Here is a 24826-nt window from a genome sequence, read left to right on the forward strand (position 1 = left end):
CTTCCAACAAGTAGTGGGAGAGAAAACAAAGCTATTTAAAGAAGGAAATCATTCTGGAAAGAACTATTTTGGTATTTTCTGAAAAACAATACCTCGAATGTTTCCCCGCTCTAAATTAAGAATTCAAAATCATCAGAAATCCATTATCGGTAATTTGCAATTCTTTTAATAATATGAGAGCTTTTTTTGTGTAAGAGCTAACATGGGTTTTCAGAAATTGGAATTTAACATTTACTTAAAAGCGGTATGAGTTTTAAATTTGGAAAATACTTTGAGGGTTAGTAATTAGGTCACACTTTCAACTAATTTACAAAACAATAAAAGTAATATTAATAATGATAATGACAATAACAATAAAAATGTTTCAGTAGATTCTATTCGTAAGTAGTATATTAAATACAAAGGTGGGAATTCCATGAATTTTGGGAGGACTTTTTGAGCCATGAATGCCCACAAAGTGGGCTATTTGTTACTATTCTTTTTATCTGTGAAAAATTAGCAGTGCTAAATGATATATAAAAAGCAAAAAGTAATATATAAAATGCAAAGTAAAATACATAAAGTAATATATAAAATACATAGGTGGAAATTCCATGAATGTAGGGAGGTCTTTTTGAGCCATGAATGCTCACAAAGTAGGACTCTTTGTTACTATTCTTTTTTATCTACGAAAAATAAGCAGTGGTAAATTATTTAATATACTTTTACAGTGCTAAATTAACTGTCTTATTAATTGCTAAATTTATAGAGGTCTTATATAAAATTTTAAAACTATTTAAATACATTTTCATTTCAAGTTTTTTAATGTTTGGTGCTAAAAGTTACAGATATTTTGTGGGAAATATATATTTCTGAATCTATCGGAAAAACTTGGGGGAAATGTATATTATTGTGATTATTATATATATGTTTTGGGATTTATATTCAGTTTTAAAGCAATATACTTAAATGAATTTCGACTCTTCACTGGAAAAAGTAAAATTCAAATAATCAGAAAATATGAAATTCGAATAAAAATTAATATTGTCATCTTTATCGTAAAGGAGTTGGAGTGGAATCGTTCGCTTCTTGTCACAAAAATAGAGAAATCGTTTGGTGCGTGTCAAATAATTGTTAAAAAAGTCCAAATAAGGAAATAAGTGTTGCATTTATGCGAAAGATGTGGTTACTGGAGTTTAAATTTATTATCTATTACTACTGCAATTCCAACATGTTTCTTGTAAGTATTATGTCTTTGAATTTGCGAGAGAATAAGCTTTCAGTACCGCTATTATAGCGTATTTTTATTTTGAATTTCGTTTTTTCCTCATTACACACCATGGTAATTATAAAATAAATACTCCAGTATTGTTAACGAGTATAAAAGCAATCTGAATAACTGTAGCATGTTTCTCCGATTGAAAAAAAAGTAATCAATTGGAAAAAAAATCTAATTTCATAAAAATAATCTAATAAAAATTAATATATCTTTACCGTAATCGGAAATAAGGTGAAGCAAAGTACTAAACACTAGTTTTCAATGATAGAAATGAACAGAACTTTTTACGATAATGTAAAATATTAAAACTAGCTAACAATTGTTATAATTATAAAAGTGAAATGGTTATTTAGAAGCAAAATTTTAATAAATTTTTTTTTATGCTGCACTTAAATGAAATACTCTCTTTTTTGCTGCAATAACTGAGGTACTTAGTACGATAGCAATTTTTTTTTGTTTATGCCAAGGCAAGAGCTGGAAAGTAGCGAATTGGTAAAATAAATCTAGTCTTACACATTAAAATGTTTTACGGGTTTTGAATCAGAATTCTCAAGCATCAAGTGCTCAAAAATAGGCGTCCATTCTAATGACTCTCCAGGCGGAAATCAGGAAGTAAAAGGAAAAACCGAACATAAGAACGTAAAACTGAAAAGCAAGAATAAAAATCAGTAGCAGACGAGAATGAAAAAAAGGTGAAATAGACAAAATTGGAAAACTGTCGGCGAGAGAGACTAAATGCATTTCCATTATGCCTTGATTTGCCTCCCTAAGCCACTGTGGTTTTTTCAGTTTTGCTTTTGCTTTTTCATTTCTCCCTTTTTCGTTTCCAACATAACGTTTTCTGTTTTTTTTCTTGTCTTACGCATGTTTAGGCAGTGGGGGTGCGATTGTTCCTGTTTTTCAGTGGCGCCATCTATGGCCAGGAATTCGACTCCTGCCACGCCATTCACACAACCGCAACCCGTTTATAGGGCGATTCACATTCACACACATTCTCACACAAAGGACATAGAACACACACCGAGAGAAAGAAACATCCATGCCTTGCCCGGGATTCGAACCCAGGACCTTTCTGACGCAAGGACAGTTCCCTACCCCCTACACAACGTTTTCTGTTTCAAATTACTTTTGTTTCCTCATTCACGTTTGGTGAACCTAGCGAATGGGCAGTTATTTTTGAGCTCTCAAAACATGCCGAACCTTATGACCATCTTCTTTATATTGCGTTTTAAATCATTAAATATTAATTTCCGCTTTAGTTTCGTGGGATTTTTCTTTTAATTTGCATTTACCTACTATTGCATGTTTTATTATTTAATAAGTACAATGCGGATCGAAAAGTTGATCAGCAAAATAAACATGTTGCTTTTAAGCATGAATGGTTGTGCCAGTTATTCTACGAATTCAAATTGAAGCCCAAAGTTTCGTTCTCTTAGTGTTAAATTAATTTTGCTTCCATAAAAAATTTCAGTTGAAAACTTTTTTTAAAAATTTAACTGTTTATGAATTGAAAAAAGAAGGAGCCTAAAAGTCAAAACTATATATCTTTTCAATTCTTTAATACGAAAATATTGTTAAAATAAAAAAGTGAAGAGTATGGAGGAAGCATGAAGTATTATGATAATCCTGGTTGTAATAGTGCAATAAAGAGTCAGAAGATCTCGTTCGTTCTATGTGCCTTACAGTGTAGTGGAGTATGTGAAAAGCGTTAGGGACAAGACGAGAGAAAAATTATAAGACTTTTACAATAATGGAATAGGAAAGGTGGGTATCTACGTTTTAAAGTGTTGCTTAATAGCCCAAAAGAAGCGAAATTGAAAAACCACTGTACCACCAGAAATTGGAATTTTTCTTTTTTTCCTTTTCCTGAACAATCTTTTCTTTCTTCTTTTTTATTTTCTTTCTTCTTTTTTATTCTCTATCTTCAATTTCAAAAGGAGCAGAAGTGAGTAAAAATCTGTCACAATACTATAGTCTAATTTAGAAAATATTTCGTCTAAAGAAAACGGTTCGAAAGTTTAAAGCAAGAGATTTTAACTAAGAAAGATTCTATTAGTTCCATGAGTTAGCAGGAAGCCATGTTATGAGAGACCATGTTTGCCCGATAATATTGTTAAAATCATTATACATTATGATCAACTTTGTGAGGGATAACTCGTTTGACATGCAGAATATTAAAAATACGGAATTTCGCTTTAAACGTAAGAGGTGGCTAAAAACTAAACGAAAAAACTATGCGAAGGAATAAACTGAATTCAAAGTCACCATTGATTGATTGGTGAAGAATCACCTTCAAACCCAGTCTTGATCTGCGAGTTTATTTTTAATACTAACTAAAGAAACAGTATAAACGGTAGAATCTTGAAAATATCGTAAAAATATAAAGTTCTTTAATTAAATGTAGACAAGTTAAATCTGCTTTTACAGCATACAAAGTTATATTTATGTAGAACAAGTTTTACAAAAAATAGAGAAAGCAATTTTTTTTCACCTGCTTCACAAAAGCATTAGAATTTATATAAACTTCAATACAATGCACCGCTGTATGAGTTTAAAAGCTTTCTAATGTTATAAGAGAGGTGTATTTCTTATACCAATTCAGAAACGCTACAAAAAAGAATTAAGAAGGACATCACAATTAAAACCTTTTAATTTATTAGAGCAGAAAGGCTTTTAAATGTTCGCAACATACGTAAAGTTTTCAAGTTATGATGTAAAACAGAGCAGTTATGTTTTGTTTTATGTCAACTATAAATTAAACTAACGCTCCAAATGTATGCCTTTATTAATTATGTTTTATTTTATATCAACTGTAAATTTTACAAATGGAATGATAATCTATTTGCTATTTCAGCAGGCTTTTGACTAACAATCGTTTATTAAACTAGTAAGAGAGAGTTTTACACCATAAAATTTCCGGATTAAATTATGGTACAAAGTATCAACGTTTTGGATGCATCATCAGTAGAATTCATTGCACCGTAAAATACATTTTTTACCATACAATAATATGCTATAATTTTTACTGTAAAAATTACGGTCTATCAGACTATTTGTTACGTCATGTTTTCTGATAAAATGTATTGACAATCTAAGTGCCGGTACTTTTTACCGTAATTTGATCCGGAACTTTTTACATTGTAGTAATTTTTGATTGATCTTGATGACCTGCGATTGCATGTAGAAAATCAATAATTTTAACATTTTAAATAACTGTAAGTAGTATTCTTATCTCATATGTAGCATTCTAATTTTGATAAACAAAAGGGTTTAAAACAATGCTATACCATGTAGCGATAATGTTTTACCGTAAGTCAACTGTGTAAGTCAATTTACATCCCAATTGTAAACTGACAACAATCTTACAATCTGAATGCTAATCTGTTTGTTTTTGCTAATGCATGACATACTCTTGATTTTTGAACTATTAAAACCGTTACACTTTATTTTTATTAGAGCTTTCTTTTTACAGAGAACATAAAAGTGCAAAAACTTTAATTTCAACTTTTTTAAGGATTTTAAGGAAAGTAGTAGTGGAATGTTATCATTGAATCAATAATAGTCACCCGTTTGGCGGATATTTCTGATTACAAAACTAATAGGAGAATCAATTTTTCTTAAAATTTTTCTGTTTCAGGTTTGTTACACTTAGAAACGAATGGAATTTAAAATTCATTTTTTTTAATTTTTGAAAGTTACAATAAAAAAGGTGTGTGAAAAGCAATTAGATCGAAAATCGTAATTGTGTTATTATTACAAACATGACAAGTTCACAGTGGAAAACAATTGTTTTGAATTAAGGTGATTTAGACTTAAAAGAATTTCTTTTGCCTTTTTAACTTTTACTGCACTTTGGTAAAAATGATTATATCAATATTTCTTGAGCTGTATTCTTTCTATAACAACTAGCATAATAATCATTTTTGTAATGTATTAGGTAGTAAAATAAATTATAATAGAAATATGCGTTACTAGAATGTATATTCATTGTTAAAAGAGCCTAGGAATAAATTAGTTTGCCCATTATGATTTTCATATTTCAGATATTTCTAAAATTAGAATCATTTTGAAAATAAAATTAAAATTGATCATTGTTTGAAATTAACATTGATTTTGTATATGTCTTGCGCATGCTTTAATAGGTCTCATCAAGATTGAATTAAAATTAAGGCTTGTAGGAAACTTAAAAGTCATTATTAATCTAAAAAATATTAACGGGTAACAGACCGGACAACTTTGCAAAATTGATATTTTTTCTACCATGCGTAAACTTTTTAAACTTAGGACATTATGGGTCAATTATGATTCTCAGAATTACTTTGTAAATGACAAGTAGTTAAGAAAGATTCAATATTTAATTTTAAAAAGTTGATAACAGACCGGAAAACATCAAAAAATATCTTTTGAAAATCAGAGAAGCTTCAAAAATAATCTTTTCAAGTTTTTCGGTTATAAATTTTTTTTTGATATAATCTTAAGATTATTTTTTGAAATGCTGATAACTACATAATGAATGCAAGATTGAAAAGTGGAGCTATATCATCTACTAGTACTGAATAAGTACTGGTACTGCTGGTACTCAATAAATTAGTTAAAAAAATTGCTTGTAACAGTCATGACAGTAATAGACCGGACTATTTTTAGGGAAACCCTAAAGAATTAATATATTCAAGGACATTTCTAAAAGAAATATCAAATATATCACTTAGATTTATTATAAATGCATTTTTTAACATACATAAGTGTTTCGATGTTTTTTTTTTACATTTTGAAAAGTGATGAAATATATAAACAAATTGCTTTGACATTTTTGACAGCCTATTGCTCTTGATTGCTCTTTTGTTAAAAATTTATGGAAAATAAAACGTGTGACAAATTCGTATAATAGCAATATAACACTCTTTTATATAGAAATATAACATTCTTATAGATTTATACTCTTATTAATTCATATTTTTATACATTTTTAGGAATCATAAACAATTAATCCCATAGGTAATCAAATTTTATAATAAAAATATTCTTCTGTCGGACATCGAAAATTTCTCAATTTAGAAATCCACCCGTACATGAACATCATGCCAGAATTTAAAATCGGTTAATAGTTAGTTGTTAAAATTGCTTCTGTGATTATATTGTAGAACTTAATGATTTTAAAAAATTATAAAAATGCATCGGTTCAATGACTTAAAAATAACAGATATTTTCATATTTTAAATTACTTTCTTCAAAGAATAATCGTTATTATTTTAAGAATAATCGTTATTAAAAGAATAATCGTTATTAAAATAATCTTTATCATACGAGAAATAAAAAGGAAGCAAAAAACAACAACTTGTATTTGATCTTATATTAATATTGGCGTAATAAATTTTAATAACTTTAATTAATATTTGCATAATATGCTTAATATTCATTTTATTTCAACAGAATGTGTGTAAAACCTTTTAAGTTTATATACACTTTTTAAGTTTAAAAATAACAATACAATAGATATATTGATTTTCAGTAAACATCATTTGATAAAACAAGAAAAAAATATAAGTTAATATGCCACTGAAAGTTAATAATACTTAACAAAGAAGATTACTGTAAATTTTTTAACAAAAGTTTCATTGAATAAGGGAAATTGGTTTTTGAATAAACATAAAACAATTTTTAAGGAAACATTGATGCAATGTTAGTGTTCATGTTTTACGGAACTAAAAGATGATATATATTTCAAAGAGTTTTTCAGAAAAGTTGATTGAAAATGCTTTCTTTGAAGTCAGATCAAAAATATAAAAGAGAACCTCGTAATGAATGTTGTGACTTATTGACAAAGAAATGTCTTCAAGAAAAATAAAATCATGAAGAAATTGTGTTTCATTATGTTTCTAAACTTATTCATGTAGAGAAATAGATTTTTATAACGATATTTCTTTCCATTGCTTCTTTTTTTTAAAAAGTTTTCGAGAACTTTCAACCACTTTTTTTAATTAAATATTATTATAAAATCTATAAAGAAACTAGATTACTTGTTCTTTTTAAGTGAAAAGACATAAAATTAGCAAAAACTTTTATTATTTTTTGAATGGACATTTTTAGGTAAGAATTAAACTTGCTAAAATTAGATATGCTAAACACAGTAAAGAAATTTCGATCCCCCAAAACCAAAAATCCTTTGAGGATTTTATTCAAAGGGCTATCAACTATGTTTTGAACTATTACTTTAAAAGCCAGTTTGGGATAAATGCAGTTAAAAGTCAATTTTTTAAAAAATTCCGTACCTGTCTTTGAGAAAAAACATGCATAAAAAATGAAACTCTACTTTTTATCTTCTGTAGTTCAAAACATACGTGCCATGATGATAAACATTAATGGAAAATCGTAGAAATTTATTTTAAAACCAACATGTGATATCGTGCTTAAATTGGTGTAAAATGGGAAAAAATCTGATTTTGAAATGATAACTCCTTTAAAGACTTAAAATCATCAGCCTAGCCACTGTTATCACCTTGCACAAAAACTGTCATAACTTAGTAAATATTTGTAATGCAAACAAAAGTAAAGTATTTTTAGAAAGATAAGAGTACAGAAATTTCAAAATTATAATATACTCATAGCACTAGTCAGATACCTTAATCTCATAAAATTCATTAAAAATGTAAATTTTTGTGTAAGAAATAATAAAATAAAACAAAATATTGTAATATATATATGTATACGTATTTTTATAACCATATCTATTTTTAAAATAAATATAAGCAGACGTTCATCATCCTTTGACATTGTTATCGTAATTGTTTTCTCAATTAGCTTGCTATGCAAAACATTTTCAATTTTCATGGAAACGTAAAATAACAATGATGGAACGAAATTTTCTCATTTGCATTTGATCCCAGAACAAAAGTAATTAGAAAACAGAATATTTTTTTGTTAGTTGTTTCTCGTTATTTTTTTTTTTTAATTTTTCTTTATTTTTTACTAATCCGCACTCTAATTTTTTTACTCTTTTCGGCGAAGGATTTATTGTGCCAAGATTTTCATGCAAGAAAAAAGTTTTCTTTTTTTGTACTTTCTTCATTACTTTATGTAAGGAGATAGTTGAGATAAAGTTTTCTCATTATACGTGTTGCTATTAGAATTCCAAACTAGCATTTCAAAATAATGAAAGTAGCTATATATTTTTCACATTCATTATTTCAAGATATTTTTAAGCTTCTTTGAGGTTTTTATTTCCTCATTTTACATTTGTTCTTTAACTTTTAAAATTTGACGAAATGAAAGCATAATTATTTGAAAAAAGATTTTATTTTAAAAAGATTTTTTTTTAAATCAGAAAGTTCATATTACTTAATATTTTATCCATATAATTTAATTTTTATATTAATCATGCACTCTTTATGCTTAATATTATTAATTGTTTATATTTCATTTTATTGTCAGTAAATAATTTTCTTTGTATTTTGATTTTAATTTCGTGTCTAAATAATCACACATTATACAATAACTAAATGTAAAGTTATTCAGGGTGGTCCGGTTTTTTGGCTGACTGTACCTTATATATTTATATACTATATAAGACTATTTTATACCATACTATATATACTACATATACTATTTTTTTAGAGACCCTTCCACCAAGCGACTACAGGCCAACTTTTACCTAAACCAATTACTTACTGGACACGTGGTGTTTGGAGAATACCAAAATAGACTTTTTAATAAAAACCCAATTTATACCTACTGTGGGGACAATAAAACAATCGAACACTTGATCATGAACTGTCCACACTTCCAGACACTCCGTGGAAACCCTCTTCCAGGACAAACTTTGCATCAATGCTTTGCTAAGTTGGTCTGTGGAAACATAGCTAAAAAAATCATAAAGCAACATTGGAGGACACTCTGAACCACACTTAACTCTGCTCGGAGCCTGCTGGTGTCTTGTGTTTTTATTTTCCATCATTTTAAACTTCTCTTGGATTTAACTTGTATTGTTTTTATAAATTTTTAACTGATTGTTTTGATTCTTTACTTGTTCTGCTCTTTAACTTTTATGCCGAATTTCAACTTCTAATATTTTATTACTGTTTTACATGCTTCTGTAAAGTTTTAACATTTATTGGTTCTTGGGTGATTTTGTTCTTTAACCCTTTTACTACTTCATTATCTTAATCGGTTTACACCTGTTGAATAGAATTGTATTGATCATTATTTTAGATATTCCGATTTTTACACTCGTTGTTGATGTAACTTTAAGAGTTTTACGTATTTATAATGTATGTATCTACTCTCTTATGCCCTTAAATAGGGCGGGTCGAGATACAAATGAACTCATACTATATAGGACTGGTCTATAAATTGATGTATCGCGAAATATCGATTTAACGCATAAATCGGCAGTCCGATATAATGACTTTAGTTTTAGGGGAATCTTGATTTAAGCCGCCGATAGTGACGTTCGTTTTAGGCGATGCATCAGAAATCTGATTTAAGCCATCGGTATAAGATAACGCTAGCGATTTAGCGATATAACGATTTAACTTGCAATGAACCTTGTCTACCTCGACGCTGTCACCGTGCTAACGAAGACGATTTTGATTTCGTCTGGCTGCGGAGATGTTGATAGCGTCTAGCTACGAAGACGATGTTGATGATTCGTGATGTTGATGTTTCGATGTCGATGTTTCGTGATGTAGAATGGCGAAGAGCGAGTTGAATCAGAGCTCCCAGTTTCGTGCGAGGATCAACGTTGAAATATAGAACGCTATACAGTTTCTTAATGCTCCATTTTTGTCTTTGGGATTTTACGTTTCTTGGAAATTATTTTCAGCGGGACTTGCGTTATTTTGCGATTGCTGTGCACTTTATGTCATCGGGATTTAACGTTTTTTGTCAATTATTTTCAGTGGGACTTTTCGCTATCGTTTCGTTGTGCATTAATGCGTAACTTTTTATTCTTTTTGTCTGTCGGGATTTAACAATTCTTGAAAATTATTTTTAGTAGGCCTACTATTACTTTGCGATCGTTGCGCAATCGCTGCTATCTTACATTTTCGTTCTGAACTCAATCTATTAATGAAAAGGAAATATGAATTTAAAAAAAAGGATTCTTCATTGATTTTTTAAGTTATAGTTTTTCATTTTAAGCGATACAATTGAAAAGGGGTATTTTGTATTTAACTTTATCACACACACACATGAAATTTTTTTTTTTAAATTTATTTGAGGCAAGTAAGTATAATAATTTGATGGAATTTGATTATTTTTAAACCAATAAATCTTCAGTCGTTTTTATTTATAAAATAATTAAAACAAAGCCTACATTTATTTCATTTGCTTTAATTTTTGAGAAAATTAAAAAAAAGTTTGATTTTAAAAAAAAAAATTGACTATTAGTTAAAACAAATATTATTTTTTAAATTAAATTAAAAGTTAAGCAATGTTTTGACGCTTTTTGATAATTTAACAATAGTACTTAAAGCAATTTTTAAAACTTTTTCTTAAAATTCTTTCAATATTATCAGTTTTAAACAAATAAATCTTTAGTCAATTTTATTTTCAAATAGGAAAATAATAATAAATATGTAAAACACTTAAAAATATTTTTGCATTTATTAAGAATAGAATTTGACCATTACTTAGCCCAACTTTATTATTTTAAATAAATAAATAAACGAAGGTCTAACGATGTTTCAAAAGCACGGTTTTTTTTTGCACAAATAATTAAAAAAATGTTTTCCTAAAGTGAACATTTCTTAGGTTTCTTTTTTACTTTCGTTTTGTTTCTTTTAATTTTTAATGTATGCATGTAAAATATTTCTTTACAGCTTTATTATTATTTTTAAACCAATAAACCTTGAGTCATTTTTAATTTAAAAGAATCAAAATAAGGCTTGGGTTTGGTTTTACTTTCGGACATCTTTATTATTTTAATTGAAAAAATTAAGTAATGCTATTGATGTTATAAAAACTTTTATTGTTAGAATTGACATTTTCTTTTGTAATAGATTTATTCCTTTTATTATTTTTGATTGATTTAAAGATTTCTGATAGATAATTTTTGAACGTATGCTAAATAGCGATCCATCGCTATATCGCGATGTTTAATTGACGATGCATCACGATTTAAAATTTCTTACATCGCCCAGTCCTAATACGATTATTATTTAAAATTGGTTTATCATACAAAACAGAAATAATTCATCAATTTTATCAATACTATATTTTTTAAAAAAGAAACTTATTTATCAATCGCAGTAAAGTTTTAATCAAATTCTTTTTTCACTTGGAGATTTTTGAATGTAATTATGAACGGATTAATATCGAGTCCAACATTCTTTAATGTATAATGATAAATTAAATTTTATTATATCCGTTCACGAAAATAAACATATTTATTCACAAGCTTTAAATTCGAAACTATCAATAATAATGAATTTGAAGAGTTTAGGTTTCAGGCAAATATGCTTATATACTTCTGCCTTCAAAAAATCTGATTCCTGTGAAATGCTCTTGATGAAATTTAACATATGTTTGAATGTATTTCTGAATGAAGAATGATTTTAATAAAAAACTTAATTTTTCTTTTTACATGGATCTCAATTTTTCATGTTCATCCTTTTTTTCCTTTAATTTTATAAAACATTATTTAAACTACTTAAAGCTAAAAAGAAGCTTTTAGAATAATGCAAATTGTCCCAAATGCCTTCCAAATTTTGAGGTTTGAGTTATAATCCCTATTTACGACAATAATATATTATATTTCATAATATTAAGCACCCAGTTGTCTAGAATCTGCCAATAATGAACCGCTGAAGCAGACATCTATTACAGAGATAAATACTTTATTTGTTGAACAAATTGAATTCCATTATCTTAAGATAGAAATGAAATGGCTAACTGCACCATTAATATTGATATGGTAAATATTATTGCTAAACTGACGCCCTATGATTGATTAGTAACGAGCAAAATCTAATTAACTACTTGTTTATTTAAAACTGAACAACATGCAATGCTGGATTTTGTTGGATAATGAGTAAACTTGGTAATGATAAATTGATCATGTTGAAGAACTTTTGGAGCAGTAAAGGAGCAGTAATATGAAAATTAAATATATATATATATATATATATATATATATATATATATATATATATATATATATATATATATATATATATATATATATATATATATATATATATATATATATATGAAGTTAGAAATATCGAAAAACATGGAAAAAAATAAAGATTAATGAAAATAGAAGAGGAAGGATTATTAAAATTAAAATATTAGAAAAAAAATAAATAAAAAAATAAATAAATAAAATAAAAAGTTTTAAAAAATATATATTAAAAAGCTGGCAAAAAAAAAGAAAGAAATCTCTTCATCAGCTCACACGATTATATTCGCAAAAAGGAGTACTTTCTAATATTGTATCAATATAGCCAAAGAAAACTATATCAATACAATAGTGTGATGAGCACTCAAAAAATTAAAACAAAATGGAACACATTAAGTAAAAAATGTATCCCGCAAAAAATAGAAAATATATATTACATTAATGTAATAAAATAGAAAATATATATTACATTAGACCACCCATCCATAGGATGGGTGGTCTAATGTAAACAATAACAAATGTCCTTAAACCGGAAGAAATTTAGAAAATTTCCGGTGTATCCCTCCGCTTATGTTATGACTACGAGGCGATGTGTGAACAAGCCTAATATTCTATGCAGTTTTGTTATTGTAATTTGGGTTCAAATCTAAACATAATTGTACCATTCATAAGAGCTTTCAGAAATGTATTGATTCTCAGAGGTCGTAAGGCCAAAAAAATTTTTGGAAAGTTAATATCTTATGTGAATAACTCTTAAGGTTTGCCATGTTTTGTATTTCATCCCTTATTTGGCTACATTTGAATAAAGTGTCGCCAAAAATCTCTTTAGAAATATCTTTTTAAGTTAGCCTAATTAGAAAATATTCTAATGATTATAATATTAATATGATAATGCTGAAGTTTAAAGGCTGAAAGAAAGAACTCGGTACATGTGAAATACTGCAAAAGATATGATGCAATAATATGATGGCGCGTTTTTTCAATCTGCGGCGTAAAAATATATCGGAAGCAGTAACCGGGAAGTCTTGAAAGAGCAATTTTACCACTAGCGCCACCACCCTTAGCTTTACACGATCACCCATCCACAGAAAAAACAGAACAAAACGCAAAATGAAATCTATAAAGCGAGTAACGAGACGAGCTCAGATGAGCATACATGCACGGGAATCCTTCAAGAATAATTTAAAATATTTTTGTAATAAGATTGCAAAATATGAAAACAGAAGCGAAAATGGAATTAAAGCGTAAATAGAGGAATTTTGTTTTATGGCGCGTACTGAAGTGAGATTGAAAAATTAAATTTTATTTATAGAATGGAAAAAGATATTAATAGACATTACAATATTAATCCAATGAAAGATTTTGTTTTCTCCCTTAATGATGCATATAAGCTTTGAGTTCTTACTTATAACTTTTCTTTTATTCATTTACACTTCAAAATTCTTTGTTTTTCTCTCATAAAAGCTAAAACGAGTAAAATTTCCCAGAATAAAAAAAAATTTAGATAATTTATATTTCGGATTTAACTTTCAAAGTCCTATTTTTGATAAGATTAAATTTCATAATATTTTTAAAAAAGTTTTAAAATTTTCTTTCCTTTGAAAGATTTTGACATAATTGAAAGCTTTAAATATAATAAATCTCTTGGTAGAGCTATATTTAATTATAATGATGTTATCCAAAATTTAGAGAAAATTAATATGCCTGATTCTGAATGTCACTATGAAATAGAGAGTTATTTTGAACTTGTAGATTAACATTATAAACACATTATTACTGGTAATATAAATATTATAAAAAACTTAGAACTTAATTAAACTTGAACTTAGAATTTAATGATAAAAGGCACCAAATTTAGACTCATATACTATATTTCAATTAATATAATTCTAAAATACTTTGCTAATAATCTCAATAATTTTTGCTTAAAAATATCAAATAGATTCTCTTTACTTTTAGGCATGTTAACAGAATTGAAATGGGCTGTTTATATTAATTATTTTTTTTCTAATAATGAGGAGAACTTAAATAACAGTAACAATTCAACAAATTTTTCTAAAATTGTTCCATCAATTAAGCATCTGGGAAAACTATTTTGTAACTACCCCCATAGACTGTCAACTTATACAATTACTAATTATTAACAATAACTATGCAATCTTCCCCAAAAAAATTCTATATTGAACTTATTAATATAGAGTTAAAAAAAGTAAACATTCTAAGCTTAGTAATTTAAATAATAATATTATCATTAAAAACATTTTAGCTTGATATAAGAGGCTAAAAATTAAAATTAGCAATATAGTACAATTTTCTTACTTTAATTATGAGTCCAAAATTTCATAAAACTCCTTTAAAATTTAGAACAATCACATGTGGTTCTAAGACTTACCCAACTAAACCTGGCACCATTTTCTCTAACTACTTAAATAAAATAATTAACAATATTAAAGGAGGCTTTTCTTGGATTATCAATAATAATTAACCGATTTTAGAATATATAAAACAAAATAAAATTTATTCTATTGCGACTTTTGATACTGCTCTTTTCAATAACATTACTCTTTCTAAATGGAAAGATCTAAAGATCTCTTTCGAGTTATTACTATGATTTTAAAAGTATCCTTAATTGCGATTTTGATTATTGAGAAATTTTAATTAAATTTTGTCTCTTTAATAATTATCTTTACAATGGAAAATATATTTTTATTCAAATTAATGGGATACTACAAGGATCTAATTTTTCATCTGTCTTAGCTAACTTATTTTCACAATATAATAAAAACAATTATTCTCTTAATATTAAATCTGTTTTTAGATTTATTGCAAAGATTTAATTATCTTTAATTTTCAAGATTATACAATTTTAATAAATAATATTTATCCCGAATAATCTTGCTTCGTAATCACGATAATAATATTAATTTGAATTTTTGGGAATTATGTAAGAAAAAGAAGAATATCGGCTTTGTTGATTTATACGATAAAAGAAATGATTTTAATTTCAATATAAATAAACTAATTACTTGGAATTCTAATGTTTGTAAAAACATCTATTTGAATACCACTTTTGAGCAAATGAATAGAATTAAAAGAATAAAATCTTTGGTTTAAAAGTTTATTGATCCAAGAAACCAAAAAATATCGAATTTCAAAATTTAATAACAGACAATGAATATCAAACTAAAGTAATTAAATTCTATATAAAATCTTAGTTAATTGTGCGCTATTACTAATAATTGTATGATATTATTAATACATTTACTAAAATCTTCTTTGTTAATTTATATTTTTACCATGTGCAAATCCAATTCGGGAAAGGTCGTTTTTAAAAATTAAATGTTAATTTTCTAAAATTATTAAAATTGTATAGTTAAATGTCAACCTTATTTATTATAAACTTCTTTAAATTATCCAGTACCTTGCGCACATCCATTTTCTGGCCAATCTTTGGTAAATAACAAATCAAACACACTTCAGTATCGCAGTAAGAACGTGCCATGAAACGAATCCTCTATATACGCTTTTAACTCCATTTGCGTTTCTGTTTTCATATTTTGTAATCTGGAAATCTTATTACGAAAATATTTTAAATCTTTCTTGGAGTATTTTGGTACTACAAGTAAGTTTATTTGGATTCGCTACTCTCTTTATAGATTTTGTTTATTGCTTTGTTCTGTTTTTTCTTTATATTTAATTTTCTGATTTTTACGTGATATATTCTTTTCCTAATAAGTTCTATTTGTGCTTCAATTTTTTTGAGTGCTCCTCACACTGTTGTATTGATTTATTTTGCTTTGACTATATCGATGCAATATTATCAAGTCAGTTTTTTTAATGACAATTTCAGTTTATTTTTTGTCGTATTCTTGTTTAAGTATGTTATAAAATCAGGAGAACGCATAAATCTTGCTACAAACTTCTAAAGAAGTTAGGGCATATCATCACGATTACTATTGCATAGGAACCCATTCCCGACAATGTTGTCATACGTCGCTAGGGGCTCTTCCCTCTCTTAAACTGTTTCCTTCTGCGCTTCCTGAACAGATCATAATAAAGAAGTTCTCCTAGCCACGTACTACGACATTTCTGGACACGAGTTTCTATCCATTTCTAATCCTGATGATGTACCCTAACTTGAATAAAAGTTAGTCGCAATATTTATTTTACACAAAGCTGCTGTTACCCCCTGTATCGGTAGTTTTATGATAAAAATCGGTAGTTTTATGGTAAAAATTAATATCAGATTTGAAATCTATCTCCACACCCGAAATGGGCAAGATCAAGTATTTGTATAAATGCAACAAAAATATTTCTACACATTATAATCTATTGGCCTTCGTATATATTTTAGTAGTGACGAATATTGTTTTGGGACTCAATATAATATAATACCATACATTATTCAATGCTGAAGAATAACTGAACGACACTTCGAAAGTTAACTGAACAAACATATTTTATATATATACATCAGCCACTACATTAAATTTTGTTTAATATTATGTATTCCGTAAAATATTTAAAATTATGAAAGTATAAAACATAAATAAATGAAAAAAGTATTGATCTATGCAATAAATTCATATCTTTGTATATCCTATGCAATAAATTCATATCTTTGTTAAATTTTGCTAGTTTAAATGAATATTAGTTTTTTTATAAAAAAAAGCTTAGTTTAGGTCTCATTAAATGTATCTTAACAGTAGCTAAATTGGCAAGAAACGCAAATCTTGTCAAGATCTGTAATTTTTTAAACCCTAATGAATTTTTTAAATATATTGAATATTTCATGCTTGTATTCCTTTTCTTTCCTTTTAGTTTCTCATTATCTATTAACTTGCTTGAAAAAATGTTAATTTAAATTATTTTTCTGAAATATGTTTTTGTGACGCTTTTAAAATGTAACACTTGAAGTTTTTTTTTTCATATTTCACATTGCATAATATACATTAAATTGCTTTTATAATTTTAAGAATGTCTTTAATTGAATGTTTCTTGATGAGCATTTTCGTTTTTCTAGATTTTATTTTTAATTACATTGCCATATATTATGCCTTACAATATTAAATATATACCATATTGCATAAATTCAATACTGTTGAATAACTGAACACCAGTTCAAGCGTTAATTAAACAGGCATGTCTTATAAATAAGCAACAAAAATCACAAGTGATTTTGTTAAATATTCTGCAGTCTTTAAGATTTTAAAATATTTCAATTTATCAAATCCTAAAACATAAATGAATGGAAAACATCGATGCATCTATGCAACAAAATAATCTCTTTGTTAAACTTTGCTTGCTTAAATGAATATAAGTTTTTTTTATTTTTACTTTTAATTTTGTTAGGGTCTCATTAAATTTATCTGAACAGGAGCTAAATTGACAAGAAACAAAATCTTGTCAAAATGTATAATTTCTTGAATCTTAATGAATTTTTTGAGCATAATGAATATTTCATGCTTGAATTCCCTTTCTTTCCTTTTTAGTTTCTCATTAACCGCGAACTTCCTTTCAAAAAATGTTAATTTGAATTATTTTACAAAAATATGTTTTTATGAAGATTTTAAAATGTAACACTTTAAGTTTTTTTTTCATATTCAATATTGTCTGATATATATTAAACAGTTATTAAAATTTTAGGAATGCCGGTAATTTAATGTTTCTTGCTATTGGTTTTCTTTTGTCCTAGACTTTATTATTAATTAAAGGAAAAATATTATTTCAGAAAGGCAGCAAGCCTCAAATTTCAGTTTTTTTTGTATTGCTACTTAATCACTATTATTTTCTTAATTTTAATTTTCTGATTTTAAGCATAAATTTTGCCATTTTGAACAGAAAATCAGTATAAGTAATCCAAATAACTAAAAGGGTTTTTTCAAGTATTTTGAAAATTTTAATTAAAAGATTCCAGAAATGTAATACCTTTTCGAAAATATCGGGTTTTTCTTTCAGACTCTTTAGGCAAAACTAAGTTTTTGTCCTGACTTTACTGTCTTTCATATTCATAAATTTAATTTAGTTTAAAACTATAAAAACAAATCCTTTTCAGTCAACTAATAGAGAATATCTCTGTTTTAATTAGAAAAATGCCCAAACTGTCACTGGCATGCTGTTCGTTTCCTTGTTTGCAATTACTTTTTAAAATTACGATGTTGTGTGAAAAAAGATCTTTGTCAATCTCTCCCGGTATTTGAAATATTCATTTTTTAAATAAAAGCTGCGACGAAAATGATTTATTTTCTTTTTTTAAAACAGCATAAATAGTTCAATAAAATTGCAAATTTTTTAGTTTGACACAATCTTTGGTTACCTGTTTTAGTAACGTAAAATTCACAGTGTCAGAAAACAGGTCTTTTCCCGGAACATTATTTGTGTAAATAAAGTAATTGTCAGATATTTATTCAAGTGGAAGCACGTGTTATTTAAAAATAACAAGAGCGGAGATTTTAAATTAACTTATTCACATATTTTTTTATTCAGGAATTGAAATTTTAGACTGGCTGGTACTCTGCTATTCTTGTTAACATATTTAGATTTCTACAAGGTGCGGTTTAATGTCCCAATTGAAAAATGGTTTGAAGATGACTTAAGTTTGAAATTCTGCCACAAATAATTAACTATTTACCAATTCATTACATAGCTCTTACCAAACTTTCCTAGCTTATAATTAATGAAAAATTTCAAAATTAAATATAAGTGGCTGCATTTCTGCTGAATTTAAAGTGTCTATTTTTATTTGAGTGAGCTAGAGTAATCACTCAATATTGAAAGAGATATCTCTTTTCTTGCACAGTGGTTGAAAGACGGATATTGAAATTGCTATTTACTGGTTTGTAAAGACCTTTTTAAAGTGATTGTTGACAATCACATAATCACTTTGGTAAATGTTCGAAAATATATTAGGTCTACTTAAGCGCCACTGCCCGGTATACATTTGCCCTGTATACCTACATTGATGTTTTTTAAGGTTCCGTGTCACTCTCCAGTATTCATTAGCCAAGTATGCCCTACATCAATGTTTTTTTAAGGTCAAATGCTACTGTACCAGTATCTATTTAACCGGTACTCCGAACTCGGATGTTTCTCCTAATGTATCCTCAGCAGATATTAAAATATCAAAAAAATATAGTACCGAATGAATTAATATCAAAACGGATATAAATATTTCGGACTTTCACCAAAGTGACTATGTGACTGTTGACTTGACATTCACCGGTGAAAGTCAACATTCTCTTGATTTCGGTCATTCACGGTAACACACAAACGCACCCATATATATATATATATATATATATATATATATATATATATATATATATATATATATATATATTATACAATGAGTTTCCAAATTATTATGACCATCGAACAGTTTCAGGCAAAATGAGCTATTGCGTCACAGTGTTGCAGCTAGAGAGCGAGATAACTACAAAAAGGGAATGCAAGGAAAATGAACCATCAATTGCATCGTGTTACACGCGGAGGTAGGGGCCAAAAATGTAACTTAACTGAGTTTAAATGCGGGGGGGGGGGTGATTGTAGGTTCTCGGAGCACCGGAACCAGTATCAGTAAAACGGCTGTTCTGGTGAAGTGTTCGAGAGCAGTTATTAATGTGTACTGAGAGTGAACTGCCAAGCAGAAAACCGGGTCTCAACGTCAGGTTTGTGGTTACCACAGGCTACTGAATGTTCAAGCTGAAAGGAGACGTGCCAGAGTTCCCCAACCCAGCAAAAGAGCAACAAAAGAATTTGTGGGAGGAGATTGAAAGGGGAATCAGACTGCTGGATCCAGTGCCATCCAATCTGATAGAACTGAAAAGTGCAGCTCATCGGACACGGAGTCAAATTTCTCTTATCACCTACCAACATCTTATAGAATCTATGACAAGAAGAATTCGAGCAGTATTGCGTGCTAAAAGTGGTCGAACAGTGTATTGAGGGAGTGGTCATAATAATTTGACCATTAAGTATATAGATATATGTAATATAGAATTTCTCATGTGAGTCTTTCTATATTAACTGATAAGCTTAAAGCATATATTTCTTATCGAGTTTAAGATGTAGAAGTAGGTCTCTCACAAAGAGCCATGAAAAGTTAAGATGAACCAGATAAGGCCAGATGAAAGATTGTTTTCCGAAGTTAATGGGCAATAATTCGTAGATAAAGTACTCATTAAGATAGTCCCAAAAGCTTCCCACCGTCAGAGTGGCGATATCCTTTTAGCGAATCAAAATCTTTAAATTTTATCAATTGAATGACGTTTCATTGAGATAAGAAGATCCTTGCAACTACTTCCCTTTTTCAGAACCTCCCTATAAAATATCGGGGCAGCCAAAAATGAGTGTCTTTTTTGATATTTTCATGGCTAGATAAATCTGGTCCAAAAGCGAATTGGTTTCCCATCCCTGAAATGGGAAACCATCATTGTACAGAACCAACGAACACAGTTTTCAATACTTAATATAACGCAATAAAATGCCTTTTTAAATGTATTCGCCTAAGTCTTTTCAATTATTTAGCCTTTAAAGGCATAACATTACATATATATCTAAACACATAAATACATATACCAACAAATGCTCTATTTCGAAAATGAAGGAATATTAACCACGATGGCTCAAGGGATAGAGCGTTCGCATCCCAAAGAGGCGGCAAAGGTTTGGCTCCGAGCTGTGCTTCTGCTTCCTGCTTCCGACTCTCTGCTCCGACAAAAAATTCTGCTTCCGACTCTGATTGACCACAGTGCTGATGTAAGGTATCTACAGAGATAGACGGATCATGGGTTAAAATCCTTTGCTATCGGTCTAAACATGAAGATTTTCGTGGTTTCTCTCTCCATATAACGCATATGCGGATTAATTCCAACAGAAAGTCATGTACGAAGGCTAGATTGTTCCAACGCCTGATCCATGAGTGTTTTGTCTTCTGGGTCGGTTTCAAAACTAAAAGTTGAATATTGGAGTTGAATATTACTAGCCGTAAGCTGAAAAATGGCTTTATTGCGTATACATGTATATCGGTGATAACTTGAGGGATCAGTAATATTACTCAAAAACTCATGATGTCATAACGCAGTTGAAGAGAGTGATTTACTGTAAGAGAAACCGTTCTTCTCCTTTCATAGATACCTTTCGTGTTAAACCACTTCATTTAAGTACATATGTAATTTAAAAAAAAAAACAAGCATGGAAAATGTGAGTTGAGGAGCACCTAAAGTAAACTATGAGGTTTCAAGAGCTCAATTTTTTTCAAAATATCAAAATGGAAACAAATTATGCTCCAATTAAGCAGAATTACGCAATGGGGAAATAATACTGAAATAACTTGTTTGCGTTTTGATATTCTGTAAGCATTTTTTTCCTTATTAGAAACCTCTTAATTTGCACTCACTTTTCTCTAAACATTGAGTACTGTGCTAGTGTGCAAGTTAAATTCTCTTCAGATTTTGTGTAATAGAAACAATATTCATGACACATAGTTGATGATTGCTTTTTAAGTCTTGTGAATTTTCAATAAACTCTAAATGACTAACTTTAATTTTAAAAATACCTGAATGTACCAGCAGGAACTGTGATAAAACAAGATTATATTTTGCAATTATGCAATTGCATTTGCAAATGCAAATGTCTATATTTTGTAAAAAAATTCTATCGTATTATGCTTAAGTCTGAAATAAATTCAATCTAGGCCGAAATGTTTGTCATTTATTTTAAGAAAGCACTAGCTTATAATGAAAATATAGCTTACGTATAATTACGCGACTTTCCTCAGTTCAAGATTCTACTCTATCTTTTTACCTAGTACTGTTAGCTAGGTAATCAAGCAATAATCTGGTTGTATCACTTGATTCATTAAACCTACTTTTAATTACGGTAAATGTCTCGAAGAGGAAATTGCTAGGATTTATCACACATTTTTTGAAAGTTATATAATATCACTTTTACAAATTATTTATTTTATTATTTTTCTAAATCCATACATCCGTAATTAAATAATCTCATATCCCATATTCATTTTTGTTCCAGATCATTCAATGATTTCAGAATCATTTGTTCTACTACGTCCTCTTTTTTACGCGAAAGATCCGATTTTGGAATTGTGTTTCTATTCGGAATCAACCCAGGAAAATGAGGAAATATAGTCTCAGAATTTTGAAAGTGCATATTCTAATTTATAAACCTCCTAATACAGCTGACCCAATTTTGAGTTTACGATTACAAATGTTAAATTCCATATCTTCGTAATTTTGAACTCGATCCGGGAATTTCTGGGACAAGACTCCTCCGACAAGGAAACTGCAGGATTGAGTATTTTATTTTATTTTATAACCGTCGTTGAACAGCCGACATAATTTTTGGATTTATGACTACCAGTGTTCAACTCCGTAGCCTTGTACTTTTGAATCCAATCCAGAAGACAAGGGAAATCCTGGATCAAGTATTGGAAAAAATTTTCCTTCGTGGAGGACTTTCTGTTGTAACTAGCTCGCATTTGTGTTACATGGAGAGGAAGAACACGAGAACCTCCGCGGTTAGCCTGCGGCAAGGGGACTCTAACCCATGACCCGTCTCCCACTGAGGATATATCCCACCATCGCCGGGATCGAACCTGGTTCACCTCATTGAAAGGCAAACGCTCTCTCCCCTCAGCCATCACGGCTCTGGATTGAGTATTGATAGAAATTATGCCTTCGTGGAGGACTTTTTGATGGAACTAAACCATATTTGCGCTACAAGTAAAGAAAAACCACGAAAATCGCCCACAGTTAGACTGACGGCAAGGGGACTCTAACCCATGATCCGTCTACTATTTAGGATAATTTACGTCAGCACTGAGGTCGGTGCGAGCCAGGAGCGGAATTTGTATCCACCAGTCAGGGATGGGATTAAAACCAATAGCACTTCATTGAGAGGTGAACTCTCTTTTTCCGGAACCACCCAGTTCCTGAAAGTGTACATTGAAACAAGTGATAATAGTGCATTGTAAGTTATTTTTTTTTTGAAGTTATTGTGTTTTAATACATGTTTTACAGAATAAAGTTATAGTCAAATGAGGATAGAAAGTACATTGCACAGAAATTGGCATACTAGAGTTCTAAAACTAATTTCTTCCTCAGTGTCGAAACACAAAATGACTATATTGTGTTTCAAATTTGAGGAAAGTTCAAGTTTATGGAATTGAAACTATAGTATATCCATTTTTATTCCATTACTTTTGCTTTGTTTATGTCGTTTAGCATAATACTTAAAAGTTCAAAAAATTTAAATAAGAGTGGCATATTTCATTTAATTTTTATCAAGGGCATAATTTCAACTCCGTTTATGAAAATCAAATTCGCAAATTTCATAAAATAGCCAAAGGGATAAAATAAATATTACTTAAAATTGATATAAAAGCTATTTGCTGAAAATTAATTACAATGGATGACATAATTAGATAAAATTTTCAATAAAAATTCTACCATTTTCTGTTTAGCTGATATTTGCATAGATTAAGTTTTAAGTTCCAAATAGAAGTTTATCACCTAAACGCCTGAAGTAATAACTCACAAATCTTTTTCCTTGCGCTTAGCTTTTAAAAACACTAATTTCGATCCACTAGCAACAATGGCCGTGTCAGTTTAAAGAATTTCTTTGACGTTAACACTTCATTAGTTGTAAAAATAAAAATAAAAAATAACACACATTAGATTCAACGCCTTCAGAAATATTTTTTAAAACTCACTTTCTTTATCTATGACACCAAGCTTTCTAATTATTTATTGGAAGCTTTTAAGAAATTCCTTTCTTAATTGCTTTGTTAATCCTAATGTTCATTTTAAAAAAAAATATTGATTTTCTTTTCTTTTTGGATGATTTTAATGGTGATTAACTAAGACACTTCAAGGAAGTATTTAAATATATTCCGTAATTATTGTCAGTTTAGAAATATGTTTGCAAAAAACTGACAAAAAGAAAGAATATATAAGACATACGAGACGTAAGAAAAGAAATGCTTAAAGTGTTGTCATAAAACTTATGGTTTCTTTCTTTTTTTACAGATACCTATTTATTTAATATTTTCCTCATTTTATTTGATTTTTGTAATACCAGAAAAAGAAAATAAATATACCTTATTAATTCAATAAATGTAAATTCTTTTCAAGCTGTAAAAACTCGACATTTTCTTTAAGAAAATTTTAATTCATTTCAATATTTATTCAAAAGTAAATTTTTTCAAGTAAACCAAGGGCAAACTTTGTGTATCTATAAGGCTAAAGAACGTGAAAATATCACGAAAAATGCTACAGAAAACGAGACTCGATGACATAGTGGATAAGGTACTGAAATGTCAGTGTGAAAAACCGGGGTTCGATCGCCAGTGGCATCTTAAAGTCCATCCGGTTTTAATTCAGTGGGTATCTACATGGAAAGTAAAGGTGGCCTGTGCGAAAGGCTGACCCCAC

The sequence above is a fragment of the Parasteatoda tepidariorum genome, chromosome 11 (genome assembly GCF_982258835.1).
Source record: "Parasteatoda tepidariorum strain Cologne lab strain chromosome 11, Ptep-v5.0, whole genome shotgun sequence".
Taxonomy (NCBI): domain Eukaryota; kingdom Metazoa; phylum Arthropoda; class Arachnida; order Araneae; family Theridiidae; genus Parasteatoda; species Parasteatoda tepidariorum.